Source organism: Bacillus rossius, chromosome 5, assembly GCF_032445375.1.
Source record: "Bacillus rossius redtenbacheri isolate Brsri chromosome 5, Brsri_v3, whole genome shotgun sequence".
Lineage (NCBI taxonomy): Eukaryota > Metazoa > Arthropoda > Insecta > Phasmatodea > Bacillidae > Bacillus > Bacillus rossius.
In genome coordinates, this window is record NC_086333.1 from 49,329,172 (window position 1) to 49,341,733 (window position 12,562).

The window sequence follows — 12,562 nt, forward strand, 5'->3', positions numbered from 1 at the left end:
CCAGTGGGGTGAACGAGGCTGGACTAGAGAATTGGGTGGGTAACATTCTCCCTGGAATTATAAGACAACAAACTAGAAATTTGGAAAAAGTGTTGCTTATGCCACTGCTTAAAATATACTTGATGTTTTTACTGCCGAATTGATGGAAAAGTTTGAAATGTTTTAAAAGTAAGGTGATGTAGTATGATAAATTTCCCTAAACACATTCCTATATATAGAAAAAATGGGGGGAAATGGGTAAGAGGGGTAAATGAGTAGTACTTTTATTTTTAATTTTTTCCATTTGCTTGATATAAGCGTGATAGAGCTGTAATAAATTCATAAATGTATGCATTTGTTCCAAACGGAATTAAGTTTGCAGTTATTAACTTCATAAGTAGTTCATCATAGGGAAAATAATTGCTCAAAATAAAACCATAGTAAATATATAATAAGAGATTTTTAACACCTATTTTGTCAATAATTTTAACATGTGTTCTTATGAGTAACATTGAAGAGTAATAAATTTTTATAAAATATAAAAAAGAAAATTGGAGTTTTAACACAAGAAAGTACTATCTTTCAATTTTCAGAAATATTTTAGCCTGTAGGATTGAATTTCAAAAACGCGCTTCTCAATTCCCCTCTTTTTAAACCCTTATAAGCGCGAATATCAAGTTTTCTAAAATAAATACAATAAAGAAATATCCTGCAAGCAACTAAACTTGACCTGGTCCAAACTCAGGTTAGGTTGGCAACAAATATAGAAGATAAAAATGATAAAATTGCTGTATATGGAAGTGCTCATTTACAGGTGTGGTAAAACATACAGCGGGCTAAAAGAAAAAGAGCCGGAAATGTGCAAAGAAAAGTCCTTTGTGAATGCGGGCGTAGGCCCTGAGGAGGAGGATGAGGGGGGGGGGGGCTGCAATTAAGAAGCCCCTCACTGTGGGAGACCGCTGACCTGCTCGCGCTTGCCAAATTGTGACTATGAAAGGGGGTTGACAAACATAATAATGTCACAACTATATTTTATGCAAAATTTTACGTACAATTTAATTTTTTTTCTTATTGCATGCATGTAGGTCAAAATAAGGGCAGTATACAACATGAAAGAACCGTATCCAGAGATGATGTGTCGGTTACGTACAAAACTCTCGGGCCGCGCGGTTACCCCCCCCCCCCTTCCTTTTTGAGAATTTCCGCTGGCCCTCCTTGCGAAACCTACAGATTTGCAATCCTGGGTTATAGCCATTCACACAGCCCAGTGAATGTTTTTGTTTGCCTTTACGTGGGAACAAAGCTAGCAATTGTGAAGGGGAAAATGAGATTAAAAAAATCGAACCAAGGTGAACGACTATCAAGGTACAGTCAATACATCGTTATGCTGCTACTTGTAGGATGTAGAACGCCTGGTTTGGGTATAAAAAACAATTTTTGATTTTACATAAAGGCTTTGAAACCGCTTCGCGCAAGTTAAGTACGTAAAAATCCGTTTCCATTAGACGTTGAACATTACAAGGTTTCTAAACTCTTACTCTAGACAATTTCCTTGAATTTTCCCTGTTTTCGCTGTCCATATTTTTTTCCCCCGCCTGTCTCAGCAATCAATCTTGTAATATAACATAAATATATTAAAATACAAATACGATCGAAACACATTTAGACTACACACGACATGCCAAATTGATTATAAAATATTTCACACGCAATTATTTCCACTAATGATATCCAAGCAAATATCCCAGTCTGAAAAATAAAACCACAACTTATATTTGATCAAAAATTTAAACACTATAATATTGATTGTGACCCTGTAAATGACTATAGATATTTTATCGGCTTAAAACAATTATATCAATACACAGCTAATTCACTGGTTGTTTCTCTTAAGTTTAATAAAAGATGAAAACAGATTTTAAACTACGCTGTTAACAATTTTCACCTTAAATTAGCGTGGAACACTGGTTTAAAATTATCAAGGATCTTCGTAAGTCTACTGCTATAGTCTTAAATTTACGGAGACTGAGTTCACTTATCTATAACAAGAATAAAAAGAATTTTCTTGGCATATTAACAAAACATTCAAAAAAGGGTAAACACTTTTATTTTCCCCACATGGGTTTACCATTGTTTAGAACGAAACATACAACTCGGAAGTAAAAATACGGCGTAGGGAAGTAAAAACACGGCGTAATGATTATGAAGATTAACTTATTTGGAATTACGAAGAACTCTTTGTTTGTTTGAAGTAAATTCTGCATCAAAAAGTCCATAAATGTACTGTAATTTTTAACAGTATAAACTTTTTTTATTATAAAGTACAGACTATCTTTTAGGATACTTAAAGAATATATATTCCTAGTATCAAAAATTACCAATCCAATTTGGTAGCCAACATTTTCTATGTTGCCATGTGTTTTACAGGTTCTTAAGACACCTTTTCAATTCCCTGAATTACCATGTTTTCCAGATTTGCCCTGTCTGCGGGAACCCTCTCATTGCGACTAGAATCTGTTTATAGCAAACGACAGTTAATATACCATATGCATGTACAAATATTTTCGCTCCTATAAACAGAATCAGTGCGTTAATTATGTCAGGCGATTTTTCATGAGAAAATAATAAATCGTTTACTCATAATCTCCTTATGAAGAGAGCATCAAGTGAACTAAGGGCACCTGAAAAAACACACTCGATTTCTTAAAATTACATTAATTATCACTTTATATTGTGCGTCAAATTTTTGAATACAAATTAAATCCTATTCACTGTGAAAATGAGGGTTTATACTTTCTTTTTGCCTGTAATCAAGGAAAAAATACTTTCATCTATTTTTTTTTTCTTTCACTTCGAAGTAAAAATTAACGCAAAAGGCTGTCTCGTATTGACCCGTCCAGGTAATAGTGATCTATACGAATGCGAAGTAACTGCATGTTTACGAAGAAATGGGAGTTCCTTAATTTTAGGATATTTGTTCATTTTGTAAGCAAACACACTTTTCCAGCTCTAATTTTCTTTAACTATCGATTTAAGGTTTTATCATCGGCATTTATTCATGCAGAGGCAACACAGCACATCTTGCTGCATAAAACAAGGTTAGTACACACTTAGTTGAAACATGCTGGTATCTCGCAAATGGCTCACTTGAGAAAGTTACGATACGTTTATAAAGGCTTTCTTTATTGTTTGTAAAATGCAGATTAATTCTAAGCTGTGTAAATTATTTATAAATTATAGGTAAGATGAAAATGTAAACCCTTATTTACGTAACAAAAGATAGCTAACATAAACTTACAAAATCATCAAAGATATCTTTTTTTTTTAGTTTTAAGGATTTTTGTTTAGTCTCAGATAGTTCAACAATGTTTAGAGAAATGTTGAAGTGCATATACTTAGTTACCAGAATTTTTTATTAGAAAATATTATAATAATTTAGATTAATATTATAAAATATTATCTGTGTGTATTACACACAGTGTATTACCATAATGCTCATTTATTTGCATCATTTGAGTTCCAATAAAACTGATATGTACGTTTAAAGCTACCACAAATCAAATGTGTAATTTCATAAAATATGTAAGTATGTCCAAAAATACATTAAGCCCAAATTTGTATTAATTTCCTTTGCTACAAAATAATGTATTTTAGCTGAACAATGTTCAGAGCAGCACAGGAACAAAACGTTATATTTGGACAGTGTCAGAACTCATATAGGCCTACTACTTACTGCTAGTGATGCAAACTGAAAAACCAAATGTTTCCATGTCATTAGAACGTGTTCTAGTAAACGTACGATTCTATAAAAATATAAAATTACAGGCTACATACATTGGCTATACAAAAATCTATCCATCTGAGTCAACGAATAATCTATTTATTCATCAAAAACACTCACTATTCGATTCATTAAGAGTCCTGAGTTCCATACGTTTCATAAATTGAAATATTTTATTTTATGTCACTCATAAAGCAATTAAATGCTTGCGTTTGTAAGAAGTTTCAAGCAAATATTAGTACAAATTTTATTCCATCAATTATAATGCAGGTATGAGCAAGATAAATTTTTCATCAAAAACCATTCCCATTTGTATTTTTAAGGGCAATAAAAATTGCAAATCACAATCCCTATGAATTTTCGAGAACACGATTACAGTAAGAAAATGAAACATCAATTTAATTTTGAAAAATTAGTAAAATTGATTTCGTGGGTTGAGATAATCACTAGAATTTGTCACGTTTAAATTATCTTTAGCTAAATTAAATTTTTTTTGAAATTTTGGTGAGTTTACGAGACAAGGAAAAAAAAAATTGTATTTGTGTTTACGTTAACGATCAACAAATACGTCAACCAAAATCCTAACAATATGAGAAAAAATAAACTTCCGGACTATCCTGAAATATTTTTGAAACGTAACAACGCGTACCTTCTCTTTAACTTCAGTTCGAACGATCTGCCTAAAATCGATCGACTACTTCAGCTGACGAGGCTACACGAGTACACAAAGCACACGGCCCCGTAGCTAGCACACTACGAGATTCAACTACGCGTGCGAAATAACAAAACAAAAATAATAAACTAAAGCTAATTACTTAACGGTCGCCGGTGGAACACTACCTTGCCATCTGTGGGTTGAAAACTGCCTTGGTCGGCTCCGACGCCACTAGCCGCGCGCGCACAACAAACAACGGTTAGCTGGCGGTGTCCGCCATGCGACGCCTGCAGCGACCCTGGCGGGGAATCCGGGAACTAGCGCGCCCGGTCTGCCTGCCTGCATGCCGCCATCCGCCCATCCCCGCCGCTTCAGCCGTGAGCTCATTACTCTTGCGTCATCGCCGACTAAAATGTAAAATTAAAAAAAAAGATGGCCTTGCTCCGCTCAAGAGGACAGGCGGGCGTTGGTGTTTTGTCGGCTTATTGATTCGTTCCTCGTTGGGGTTTCGCGTTCACCGAGAGAGACTACTGGCGAAGAAATAAAACTCTCCCTAGCAAGAATATAAAAATACCTAAAACGACAGCATTAATTAAACAACTGAACTTAACAGGCACTTTCGCTGGCCGTAAAACAAATAAAATAAAATTACGTGAGTCATCTCGTGTAGTAATAAAAGGTCCTATGTAGGTTTAAACGGATTACGAGGAGGAAACGGAACAAAATTGCGTTACTTGCAGATGCCGTAAAAGTGGAAATACTTCGAAACTCAATATGTTGATTAATTTTACTTTAGATTTTGTTAGAGGCTTCACCAAAAGATTCTATTAGATAGGCCGGGGGGAAAAAAATTATAAGAGTCGTCGCTTGATGGTGTCGTAGTGAGGTAAAATGCAATTTTTTTTTTAAGAATATGTTTATTACTTGAGGGCATTTCCCGACAACTAAACAAGACAGCTCTCTTGTAATTTATATCTTCCCTCAAAATTTCTCAACAGATATTGACTTGATATCTGATTGCGCTGAAGTCACTTAAGTTCGTAATTCAGCTTCTACGGCTGTTTCTCTCCTCAATTTCCTTATGTAGCTTTTTTTCCACCATTTCGTGTATCGCCAAGAAGTAAAGTTCAAAAACACCGCAATAATTTGTATTTGTGTGTGTGTGTGTGTGTATAATAATTTGTAGTTTTACGAGATTGTGACTAATTGAAATTGCGTTTGGTACGGAAATAAATGTAGTCTTTAGTTGATATAAATTTTTGCATGTCTACGAGACACATAATAGATTTTCTATACTGCTATATTTTAATTGAAATTGGGAACAGAGATGGCAGCTTCTTGGATTTGTCATTATATTAATAGGTAGGTGAAAATGTGTAATACCTATATTTGATATTATTGCTGTGTCTATCTCTACGAGAAACAAATAAGTACATAAAGGTAGGAAGAACAAAAAAAAAAGTCATAATTAGTTGTTTAAATGACAGACTTCCCAACAAACCAACCCCATTAAAAGAGTTTTTATTTTTATCTTTCGTTACTTACTTCCTTTTAGTCGGGGGTTTTGCAAAAAAAAAAAAGTTGTTTAATCCTTTAAAGATTAAAACGTTTACATCCACAGTGAGTTATTTCGAAATTTTTAATTTTGCTTTTAATTTTCAACTTGTTAAGAAAATTCCTACGTTACCTACTGTCTAAATATCTGTCTATTTGTCTGTTCTGTATGTTTGGTGTCTTACAAAATATTATACCTTTACTTTACCGCCGTACTGCTTCATTTTTTTTTGTTATTGTTAACCCCGTGCGGCCGCCACCGTAGATATCTCAAACTGCAAATGTTTTATATTTTCGGGTAAGAATAAATAATTGTAAGAACAACGTAATAACAACTAATAATAGAGCTGTACTGATTCACAAAATTTTGCCGATATGCCGATACACCGATACAACTGTTGCCGATTCACATATTCCGAACCGATACAAGAGAAAACACATTTTGTTTCAACATTTTTTCATTATTTTACTAGATTACCCAAAATAACGCATTTTTAGAGAAAACTGTATCTAAATCGGTCAAACCGGTTTTTTTTTTTTTTTTTTTAAAGATAAATGGGAACATTTGTTTTTTGCACACACAAACAACCTCTCATCCTAAACGCATACACCTTATCCGTTCCGTCGTGGGTAAAAATAATATTTTAAATCATGTGTCAGTTTGAAAAGGTGCTTATGAGACTCGTCAAGCAGAGCAAAATGTAGGATCATGTTAATGTTACATTAGTTATAGGCATAGGCATAGGCATAGGCATGGAGGGGGTATGGCCCCATGAACCCTCCTCACCGATGAAAGGTTGAATTCCGGAAAATGCACCCCCCCCCCTTTTTTTTTTTTTGTTTCTGAAAGATTACAAAAAATTCTCTATCCACACTTTAAACTTGTTTTTGCTTGTTTTGAGCTGGATACGCCCTTAAATGTGATAAACTGAAATATAACAGCTATTTCCATATTTCTATTACCCTGCAATTAAGTCTCCAATCATATGTACACACAACTTGCCGACATGTTAAGTTTCTACGGCTCAGCCATTGATAAAATCGAATTTTCAGACCAATAACAGTATTTAAAAATACCTTTTCAACAAAAAAAATCATTACCTTGGTGTTTCACGGAATCCCTTAAGATCGGTGCAAAATAACTAACACGTAAAATAAAAAATAATAATAATTTAAGACAATGCAATATGGATCTGAGGGCATCGTGGTGTTTGGTGACGGAACGGACATCTAGCGTCAACGACGGGTACTAAAGAATAACCTAGCGATGTGTTGCAACGGCCAATAATAGACTTGCGATCGGGAGAACCGGGTGCGAAGCCCGCTCCATTTATCCTGGCTTCCGTTCCCAGTGGCTTCACGAAATAAGTCCAGGCAGTCCAGACAACTGCCTGGACCCCAGACTTGCACTGTGTTCGTCAGTCTCTAAATTTGGGTCCACAATTAATTAAAAGAAAACAAAAAAAACATGAGCGAGCACACAGCAGCAGGCTATGCGCATCACCTGTGCAAAATCGGTTCACAACTGAGTTCTTATTTATTAATTTTAGCAAATGAATTTTCGTGATGTCCTGCGTCCATTGGTATAAATTTTGTAAAAAAAAAAATATTTTTTAACTATCTGGTAATCATCCCTGAAAACAGTATTTAAAAAAAAATATATTAATTTAGGTTATTGTAAAATTTATAAGTAAACAATTCTAACAACGTCACATATTTTTCTTTCGGTTAAATTAATCGCTAGTTACGTTTTGCAGATAACTAGCGCCGTTTATTTTTAAAGCAGGAATTACGTGAGCATTGTAATATCTCGACAGTTTATTGCCACCATATGATATATATATATATATATATATATATATATATATATATATATATATATATAAAAAAATTACGAGATCGAGGCTTATGGCGAATTCATACAATCGGAATGGCAAGAAACGACAAACAACATGTTACAATTTAAAAATATATTTTTTTTCGTATAATATTTAACTAACAGGACTATTATACAATTCGTGATAATTATAAAATCACAGACTCTGATTTTATTCATTTGTATTGATTTTATATGTTTTTCGTCCTGTCGACAACGAGGTAATTATGGTGGATTCACAGTCATAACATAATGTTAACTTAGAGAACCATTGATTGTGCGTACAAGATTTTACCGCCATGTTTTCGAACCTGCATATATACAACATAGTACGGTGGTGCGCAAGGGAGAGGTCCTGCGCATACGAGGGGCATGAATGAATTTTATGTTTCGGACGCATGGCGAAACAGCCAACGAGACCAGAAAAGTTTGGAATTGTGTATATATATATATATATATATATATATATATATATATATACACACACACACACACACACACACACACACATATACAATTCCAAACTTTTCTGGTCTCGTTGGCTGTTTCGCCATGCGTCCGAAACATAAAATTCATTCATGCCCCTCGTATGCGCAGGACCTCTCCCTTGCGCACCACCGTACTATGTTGTATATATGCAGGTTCGAAAACATGGCGGTAAAATCTTGTACGCACAATCAATGGTTCTCTAAGTTAACATTATGTTATGACTGTGAATCCACCATAATTACCTCGTTGTCGACAGGACGAAAAACATATAAAATCAATACAAATGAATAAAATCAGAGTCTGTGATTTTATAATTATCACGAATTGTATAATAGTCCTGTTAGTTAAATATTATACGAAAAAAAATATATTTTTAAATTGTAACATGTTGTTTGTCGTTTCTTGCCATTCCGATTGTATGAATTCGCCATAAGCCTCGATCTCGTAATTTTTTTTTAAACCTTTTCAAACATGGTTTAAATAGTTCCCACTTTTATGCACAAAATATATTTGATTGATTCATATTGGCTAACGCGTGTGTACAATATCTGTTATCAAAGTAAATGAGTCACCCGGAATCGAACGTTCCAGAAACTGGCCTATTATACTCGTAGTGACCGTAAATGTATATAAACAACTGTTTATAACGGCGCATGCTTAAAGCTTTACCCTAATAATTTAATACACTAATACAAGTTTATGTTTCGTAAGTTTCGAAATCTATCGTAGTTTCGATACACGCCACTTTTCAAACTGGCATCCCATTTGCAAGACGTACTCACGTGACAAAAAAAAAAAAATGGTTGTCTGTAAAGTCGGTTTACGAACGATAGTTTAACGTGACGTCATAACAAAACATTAATGTAATGATTGCATACTTTTATCAATGAAATTGAATCATTTTTATTGAATTATCACTATTTTTTATGGATACAAAGAAGAAGTGAAATGAAATCTACAATTTAATTGATAAATTTACTTTTATTTGCACTCATTAATTCAAATATGTTTATTACTTTAACGAACAGATTATTTTAACTATAAGTTTTATACATGTTTGCTATTTAACTTCTTCCAATCTGTGTTATTCTGTTAAGGATAGGACGATGATAGGAAAAGTAGGAAACCAATGGGAGTGATTCAAGTTTAATGTGCCTCGAAAAAGTCAAATCGATGGTTGTTCCAATCGAGTGGAAGAGAGATAGAAGCGGCGCAACGGGACAATGAGCGTAACGGGACAATGAGTCATCCTTTTTCGTGCGTGCAGCCGGCGTTCGTCGATTTATTAGACGTTGTCACGTCAAAAAGTTGCTGATGCTAGTGTCTTGTAATTCACTCAAGAGTTAGATGATAGCCCACAGACCCGGGATGGAACTGCGATATGGCGCGCATTTCGAACCCGCCCGCTGCCTCCCACACACGCGAGCTGTGTAGTTAGTTGCAGGCGAGTTTGAACACGTCTCGGCAGAGGGCTTGCGGCCTCACTCGACATGGGCTTCGGGAATCTCACACCCGCGGTGGCTGAGGGGGGTGGAAGAGCAAAACAGCGCAGATTATCTATCGCCCCCGCTGGTTCCACAAGAGGCTGCATCGCCGAGATTCCGCTCTGCAATGCGCAACATGCTTTTCACGGCTTAGTTACACGATAGATGTTTTTTTCAACTAGCTGCATTTCGCAGGAGTGAACAATTTTAAGAGAAACAAATAATTTCATTACGATCCTTAACACGCGATATACTTACACTAAATATTGTAATAGGGACACTATAGGAAACTCGTAAAGAAATACGCGAGACAAGTAATGTCAGCGAACCTGGCGGCGTGGAGTGTAACTAAGTCTTTTATACAATGTGTTTTAAGTGCGTGAAAGTAATGGCATCTAGCGGCGTGGAGTGAAAATAGATTGAAAGCAATGCAGTAAATTGTCTCGCGCTCGCCAATGAATAGAGACCTGTAAAATTCGCGATTTCAAATCCCTAAAGGATAGACTCCATGATCCTGTATGCACTCGTGCAAATTACATATGCTGATTGGTTACGGACTTGTAACATCTGTTGACTGGAATGATCGTGATTCGCTAATTCTTCTGTTAAAGATCTTTTATTAGCCCAGAGTCCTTCAGATAAACTGTGGCCCAATCACTGAAGCAAAATAATGTCAAAAGTATTTGGACTCTATCCTATCGCGAAATGAATCCGCGAATTTTACAGGTCTCTACGCAATGATAGTTGGGTAGTTTCCCATACTGTCGTATTACGATATTTGCTTAAACACACATATGAAACAACTGGATAATGTTTCATTTTAAAAAATCTGGCATCGTAGAACTGTAATAAACAGAGAACCGGAATTTTCGTGAAATTGTTTGGCGGCAGGTTAAAATTCAAAGCCTCGTGTTTGCTCTACCAACGTTCGCTTTTAGATTGTCCGAGAACTTTTTTATTCTCATTAATCGACAATACCTGATTAGTAGAGACCGGAAAAATTCGCGAATTCATTTCGCGATAGGCTAAAATACAAATAGTTATACCTCAGTGTTGCCTCTGCTATTGGCTCACAATTCACTTGGATGACTCTGGGCCAATGAGAAACAACCAACCAAAGCTTTATCGAATCACAGGCTGCTACGTTGGGACTTCTCACAAGACAGCAGCCAATGAGTGGGTTACATTTGACCGAGTGCACGTAGAACTATGGAGTTCATCCTACACAGGTCATTGAACTCGCGAATTTTTCCGGTCCCTACTGATTCGCTTACTTCTCTCCAAGCTGGGCATCGTTGGCTCACGGTCATAGAGGGGCGTGTCCAATTATGAACACGGTGCAACAGTATGAAGGTTTGCATTCTAGCTTGCGGTCAAACGAATCAGCAGAATTTTCTTATCTCTAGTAATAAAAAAAATATTCATGACAATTTTGATACTTCGAACACAAAATTGTTATATTTTTAAGGAATATTAATTGGCACTTATGATCAATACAGCATGGTGTGCACATTTCCTACTAATTATTTGATACCGAAACTGTTAATGAAGACGTAATTTTTACTAAACGAAATTTTTTTTTGCACATGTATAAGATGTCAATGTCACATACTCAAAATGTCTCAGAACTGAACAAAGTCAAATTATTTCTCCGAGAGCTATTTTAATTTTACCACGAAATAGCTAGTATCGGTGAATGCATAAAACGTTTCACGTGTATGCTCCTAAAACGTTTAACTGTACCTTCACCCGAAAATTACGCAAAAATGCAAGTTTTTTTAAGTCTCTTCAAAAAAGGTCATTTAAGTCATTATGACAAACAGTATCACAAAAATACTAACAAAGGTTATTGAATTGATAAAGAAAAATATTTTCAAGTTCTAAGAGAATACAAAGTGAATAATGTTCGACAGGTTGTGGGGAATAAGTATTTCAAAGCAATAATTTACTCTCAGGTCAATATAAAAGTTTCAAACCCATAAAATATTGTGATATTTATGGACACACAATTTCGCTATATCTACGTTTCAACACCACGTCACGCTACAAATGCCTATGTGATTGGCAGAGAGTTACAAATTTCGAATTATTTTCTGGTACCAGGATGAACTCCACACTATTGTACACAAATATGTCGGCGTCTATTGTGCAATGTCAGCTGGCCTATCAGCCGGATTGCATGTGACTGGGTCATTAGAAATTTGTAATGGTTTTATTGGTTCATTGTCATTCGGAGTGTGTCAAAACTACAATACGTATGGTCCAATGAGAACGCAGTTTGAGAGTTGAGTGATATGTATTCCAGCCTTTATACAAATAATAACGTAAATTGTGCAGGTCTACAGAGATGGGATATTCACTAATATGACACGCGCTTGCAGACATGGAACTTGATGGAAATAATCAGAAAAAATGAAGGTTAGGAATTGGAAACATTCGCGGGTTTCAGTGACCTCCAAGATTTACTCCACAATCCTCTTCATTTTCAGGCAAACGTTACCTGTTCATTGGCTGCTGACTTGTTAGGCGTCTCTACTGGGTAACTTGTGAGTCGTAACTTCTTTGATTGAGGGTCTCTATTGGCCCAGAGTCCTCCACGTTAACAGTGAACCAACAGCAGAAGCAGCACAAAGGTATAATTATTTGAATCTTAGCATTTCACGACATGAATCAGGATATTTTTCTGGTCTCTATTTGGAGAAAGGCTGTTACATCACATTGCACCGCACGTAGTTATGACACGC

General features: G+C 35.5%; 1 protein-coding gene across 5 annotated transcripts in view; it reads right to left on the reverse strand.

Annotated features, from left to right (window-relative positions):
- LOC134531781 (nuclear receptor coactivator 7) overlaps positions 1 to 12,562 on the reverse strand; it is a 667,626-nt gene that overhangs the window by 270,645 nt on the left and 384,419 nt on the right. Inside the window, exon 1 of one of the 5 annotated variants that reach the window (XM_063367699.1) lies at positions 4,601 to 4,757. The exons of 3 other annotated variants lie outside the window; for them this stretch is intronic. The gene's annotated coding sequence lies outside the window, so the exon portion shown is untranslated. Of the gene's footprint in view, positions 1 to 4,575; positions 4,758 to 12,562 lie in introns of those variants that run through there. One more of the 5 variants, XM_063367698.1, reaches the window with a different exon arrangement.